Consider the following 6,696-nt stretch of genomic DNA (forward strand, 5'->3'; position numbering starts at 1 on the left):
GTTTCTTTTGGCAAATAAAAACTTTTGTTCATGATTTCCACAAATTTTTAGGAGTTCAAATGAAAATTTTAATTTTTTTTCCAAAACTTTGTTTCCTTGACAAAAATTCTACATGACTATTTTAGTATAGTGTCTAAGCAATTAATTAAAACTGAAAGAATTACATATTTGCATAATTTTGTCAAAATATAACAAGGAATGACATGGATCTTTTGTGAAATGTTTCTGAAGATTTTGGACTACTTTAGCCTATAAACCAGTTGAAAAAATATATTTAGTAATATTACTGAAGTAATTTTTTTATTTTTTCTTGAATTTAGATATGTTTTGCTTACAATAAGACAATAATTACATCTCTGAACACTGTTTGTAATTTTGACACTTTTGTCACACTTTGGTGCCATTATTTCTGATTATACCCATATCTGAAATTTAGAACTCCAGATTCTGCAAATATGACATACTTAGGTTAGCTAGAACACTTGCGAGTGCCAAAAAAAAAGGGGGGGGTCTGGACCAAACTTCAAGGGCCATTTCTTGAAAACGACATGGACTATGAGACCAAATTTTTTTGTGTGTAAGTTCATTGTGCCCACTAAAGATTATTCTGATGGACTTTCATCAAAATCTGAGAGGGTCACCTGAGAACTTTTCAGAAAATTGGTTGATTTGACATGGAATGACTCATACATGTAGGCCCCCAAAATATATCACATGTTCATTAAAAAGTTAATTGTTACACCCTGTATATCTTCTGGTACAGACTGGTTTGGGTCATTGTAATCTACATGTTCTTCATGCTTTCCAGCAATGTATACTTTTGCATAGCTGTAATTATTGGTAAAAGGTAAAACCATTCATATGATGTTTTCAGCTATGCTATGTCTATGAAAACAGTACCGGTATGTCAAAAAAGAGGGTCCCAACTTGTGACACACGGCCATAAGTCACCAACAAGTAGGACCACTATGCAGTAAGGATCACTGTCTACCCACAGATATAGGTCTACCCCACCCACCAACCGCTAAAGTCCACTCACCGAGGCGATCTTTACTATAAAAGTGTCAGAGCAGAGGGCATATGATATGGCATGGTTTTTCATTTTTTCTTTCATTTGGATGGAAAATAGGTCGGCTTTGGAGCAATGCTTAATAGAAACAGTGCCTAAAATATCTGTGCCAAAAATCACTTGCCCCTCCCCCCTTTCGACCAGCCAAAAATCGCTTGACCACAAGCAGCTAGGGGACGCAGGGGTAACCTTGTCAATCAATGGTTATTCTATTGTCCACCAAAGTTAAGCCGATGACATCACCAATACTTTTATCCATCATCAATCCAATCGATAGACAATTATCTTCGAGGCTCCAAGGTCAATCTGCATGGCAGAGCTCAGAGGAACCATGGAATACAAGTAGATCTACTTCAAGTTCCATGGAGGAACTGACCAACTTTAACGTGTGCGCTTGATAAATAGAAAATATTACAATTTGAAATGAGATCAAAATTAAATGATAATAATGAAAAAATGTCACATTGTTGAATAATGATAATATAGAATTTATATTAAAATTTTCAACATGAACTTTTATTTAAAATCATTGGCCATTTAGACCTTGATATCATTTTGGATATATAGCCTAGTATAAGCTACCACATAATCTACATTTTAATGTGAAAGTCTGAAAGAGCATATAATTGAACAAAATTTAATAAAACAATTATTATATACTAATATACGTATTACTGAAAAGACCCACTCTTACTATTTGCATTAACAATTAAATGGAACACTTAAGAATTATTAACTTGCTTTTTTAACCAAATAAAAAATAAAAAGAAACAAATTTTCACAATAGGCTGTAAAAAAAAACTTGTCTCTCTCAGCCAAGTGTGCACTCTGTCCACATAGAAGTACAAAGTAAATAGACCTTGGAAACTGGGGGTATGAGAATAATTATTTCAGCACAATGCTTCTTTAGCGCGCCAACTGCTGCTTGCGATTTGTACCGAAAGCGCAGCACGCTTTTACGCATCACGTCGCGTTTATGTGTGACGCAAAGCATCGACCCAGATGCCACATATTTGGTTTGTACTTCTAAGTGGACAGACTAAGTTTGCTTGATACGCGAGCGTTAATCACTGTCAAAGCGAGCGTACATCAAGTGCTCGTGCTACGCGAAGGTTTCTGAGTTTGCATCACCGGTTTTGCAAACGTCCAAAATTGCGATAAAAACGTGAATTTTGGAACAAAATAAAGCTTGTTCGACAAAGTAAAAGGTATGTTTGAATAGCTAAAAACATGTTTTAAAACCTTGATGCGAAAGTTTAATTTGATAAAATCATAATTGTAACCTTATATAGCTCGATCGCTTAAGGCTAATGGAACTTGATTGTTAGTTTCCTATTGACCGCCTGCATCACCTTTTCAATTTGACCAAAACTTTCATTATTTTTATAAAAAAGTCAATTATCTGAAAATTGAGATGGAAATAATCAAAATTGAAACTCTCAAAATGTCTGACATCCCCTGCTGATCATAATCAGCAGTTTATTTAGTTGTAGGGGTAGAGGATGGGGTTAATAATGGAAATTTACGGATTACCTCATCATGCTTCTAGTGATTTCAAAAATTGCAAATTTCTTTTCATAAAAACAAATTCAAATTTTGTTTCTCAATCTGTTGCAAAATGTCTGTAATGATGATCTAAGCATTAATACCTGATTTGAAATGGTCTTTCATCAACAATATACTTTGGTACTGGTGGGGTACCTAAATTTGGAGAAAGCTGTTCATAAATTCATTGATTTTGTTGACATAATGGATAATGAAAAGAGACCGAATAATGAATAATGAAATAGCGACCTCATCCTTTTTTTCAAACATTCAATCGGAAACTAATAATCGAGTTCCATTGGCTTAATGCATTGCTTATTACTAACTTGCAGACTTTATAAACTGAAAGTAAACAACATTGATTCTTGGATGAGAAGATGAAAGAGGGCGGGTATTGAACTGAAGGCCTATAGATAATAACATCACTGCTCTTCTCCATCTGACTCATTAGCTCAGTTGGTAGAGCATCGGTCCGGTGATCCGAAGGTCCCAGGTTCAAATCCTGGATGGTCAGTGAAATTTTTTCACTGGCTGTCATTTATGCATGTGGAGACTTGTGTTAAAAACCTTTTTCAAACATTGATTTGGTTAGAGGTTAGGGGGAGCCTACTGACTTTGGAAGAAAAAAATCACAGCTGTTTGGTAATCTCGGAATACAGGGTGTCCCAAAATATGTTCAATTTTTTTTTATTCAACATATTTTGAACTGAAACATTTTACCCCTAACCTATACAGAAAAAGTAAGTCCATATTTAGATTCCTCATCAAATTTCCTCTCAGAAAAAGTAAACTTTGACTATGATAGGATAAGCAATTAAAAATTTACAGCAACTTTTCGATTTTGAAGACTTCCGCATTGCTTACTATAGTCAAATGCAGCAAACCTTTGACGAGCGTGACTACCGTGATGTTGCAAATTCGGCGCTAACAACGTGTACGGCGCACAGTTCATTCATAAATTTCCAATCAGCAACAACATATTGCCTTAGCAGCCAATCAGAGACAAGTGCGTGCAACGCAATAAATACGCGATGTATCCTTACAATACGCGCTCGTCAAAGGTTTACTGCATTTTAGTATAGTACTATGTACAGTGTTTAATATGAAAACGGGTAGTTTTGTCAAAAGTTTGCATTTTATAGACTAAACCAATCGTAAAGAGTTCAAAATGATTAAAAACAATTAGCAGAATTAATAATCTTTCAAAAGAGCTCTTAAGGGGGTACTACACCCCTGCCCAATTTTGTGCCTATTTTTGCATTTTTCTCAAAAATTATAGCGCATTAGGGACAAGTAAGATATGTATTTCATATTATAGGGACAAGGACTACAACTACTGCACTGGAAATTTTATTTCAGCACAGACAACAGTAGTGGAGTTACAGTCAAAAATGAGGGAAAACCAATATTTGATCAATAAATCAATAACTACTTGCTTTGAGTTGCTGAATTTTCAGTACAGTAGTTGTAGTCCTTGCCCCTATAATCTTACTTGTCACCAATGTGCTATAATTTTTGAGAAAAATGCAAAAATAGGCACAAAATTGGCCAGGGGTGTAGTACCCCCTTAACCATGTCTGCAGCCCATATGGATGCAAAGATATGATCAGTTGATTCAACGCACACACACAAAATCTTTATTTCCGTAGACTTTGCACATACAGCCACCGCCTCAACCGCCACCGCCTCAACAACCACCTCGGCCATTCTGAACTCAAACAACTGTAACTCCACTGTCTTAGCTGATAAACAATTCTCCCTTGGAGGTCTGTTAGGGCACGCATTTAGCTACAAAATGACACCAAACACACCACAATACCTTTTGTTTAAGCAGAGATATAACAATTTCGATTTGGAAAAGCGTAACAAAACCACCATTTTTGGGTGGCGAGTTCAAAACGTGTGGCCTACTATTTTTTAGCGATATACATCGATCACTTATCGGATGATTGGGATCAAGTATTGGACACAACAGATAAGTATTTGATTGACAAGGTTACCCCTGCGTCCACTAGCCTAGCCGCTTGTCATGTGCTTGACCTAATCACGATTATCGCACTTTCAGTTTCCCACGCGTTTGAACGGGAATTGGATTGCGTACTTTTTCGATGTCTAGTGAGCAAATTTTTTCAATATTTTGAGAAAATGATGTCAAATTTTCTATTCTGTATTGTTTGGTAATAATGTCTTTTGCCAATAGTATGTTTAAAGTTGTAATTTTGTGTTTTTGATCGCAAAGATTGGATATTTTCGTTCCCGATTCGAATTCTGAACCCTTCGCAAGGGTGCCGATTTCGCAGAACTTTGACGATAATTTTGCCTTTTGGACACTAAAATGCATTCGATCCTTAATTTTGTTTCAACCGAGTCTTAAATTAGCAAGCACAATAAGGTTGGTACCACTTTTATATGGTCGCATGTCATAAGTTGGGTATGCAAAAAGGGTGGAGGGATTACACTTTTCTGAAAATTGCGATACAAATTTGATTGGCTTTCCGTAACCTCATATCCTACAGCAGTGGTTGATACCTCATTTTAAGCCTAATATTATACTCTTTCAGTCTACTGAAGCATATAATTATACATTATTCAGTAAAAAAATTACATCAGTTGAAATGAAAAATGCCAGGGGTGGAGGAGCAGGCGGATGTGGAGCAGGCGGATGCGGGAGTGTGCAATAGGGCCTATTTGAAAATTCACATGTCAGCATGTCAAAACTACTGGTTACTTTTTCAAATCTAGGGAGGGTATGATGTATTGACAGCTTTTAGTGTTGAATTTGTACAACTAAAACAATTACTGACTACTTAAGGTGGTACTACACCCCCTGATAAATTTTGTGACTAATTTTGCATTTTTCTTAAAAAGTAACTACACACTGGTAACAAAAGTTATATGTATATTATAGAGGCAAGGAATCAAATTACTTCACTGAAATTTCAGTGATTCAAGACAAGGGGTTCATTATATATACATGTTAAGAAATGAGGTACATTCTAGCGGTACCTCTTTTCTTATCATAAATAACGTACCGCTTGTCTTGAGTCAATGAAATTCCAGTGTAGTAACTGGATTCCTTACCCCTATAATCCCGGGCCTATAATATACATAACTTTTGTTACCAGTGAGATATTATTTTTTGAGAAAAATGCAAAAATAGTCACAAATTTATCAAGGTGTGTAGTACCACCTTAAAGGGTTATATGTTCCATTTTTTCATTTTTAATGAAATCCTAGTTGAATTTCAGTATTTTTAGTAATATGCTAATGTACTAAAAAATGTACATTTCTCTTCTTGATATTCATTTCCTCAATAATAGAATAACCATCTCACTAATTACTCGTAAAAAGGTCATTGACCTTAACAATGTAATTAACATACGTACAATTATTTTAACTACCGGTAGTTCATTTGAAGCATTAATGTATTGAGAACATATCCTCCAAATCTGATGACATTCTTGCATAAAATAAAAATTTGACAGTCATTTTTGTAATTAAGGTCCGATTTGAGAAAAATGCATTTGAAAATTGAGATTTACATCAGACACCTGTGTATTAATTAATTAGTAATTAAGCATTATCTCAAAAATTAAGCATGTGTTAAGGTTAAAAATGGTGTTAATTATTAGAGATTGTCAATATATACAACATACCAAAAAATACATTTTTTGTCATTTTTGACCATGTAATGGCAATTGTACCCAACTTATAGGTAACCCAGGCAAACCTTATAGTTAACACATTTGCTAGTCAGTCAAATTTGCCGACAATGTCAATGCATTTTTACATAGAAATTTAAAACAAGTGCCCGAAGAAAGAAACCTACATAAATATGTTTTCTATACTTCACTCGACCCAAATATATGATTTTTTATGGTGATAAGTCACCCGCACATGGAATTTTAGAGGGATTTGGATAGCATTTCCATTAAAAAAAGCTGCTATCATAATGAGACTAAGATCTAGAAACGGTAACTGGACATTTCATCCCCTCGCATTTTCATCCCCATGATTCATATCATCAATTGTTGCAGTTCAATTTAAACCAAAGTTAAACGCTGGGTTGCCTATAGCTGTAG

The 6,696-nt window shown here is 34.9% G+C and overlaps 1 protein-coding gene across 1 annotated transcript in view; it reads right to left on the bottom strand.

Moving 5' to 3' along the window:
- Positions 1-6,696, bottom strand: part of LOC140160734 (kinesin-II 85 kDa subunit-like) — a 40,292-nt gene that overhangs the window by 25,510 nt on the left and 8,086 nt on the right. The gene's annotated exons all lie outside the window — the stretch shown is intronic.

The sequence above is a fragment of the Amphiura filiformis genome, chromosome 9, assembly GCF_039555335.1.
Source record: "Amphiura filiformis chromosome 9, Afil_fr2py, whole genome shotgun sequence".
Lineage (NCBI taxonomy): Eukaryota > Metazoa > Echinodermata > Ophiuroidea > Amphilepidida > Amphiuridae > Amphiura > Amphiura filiformis.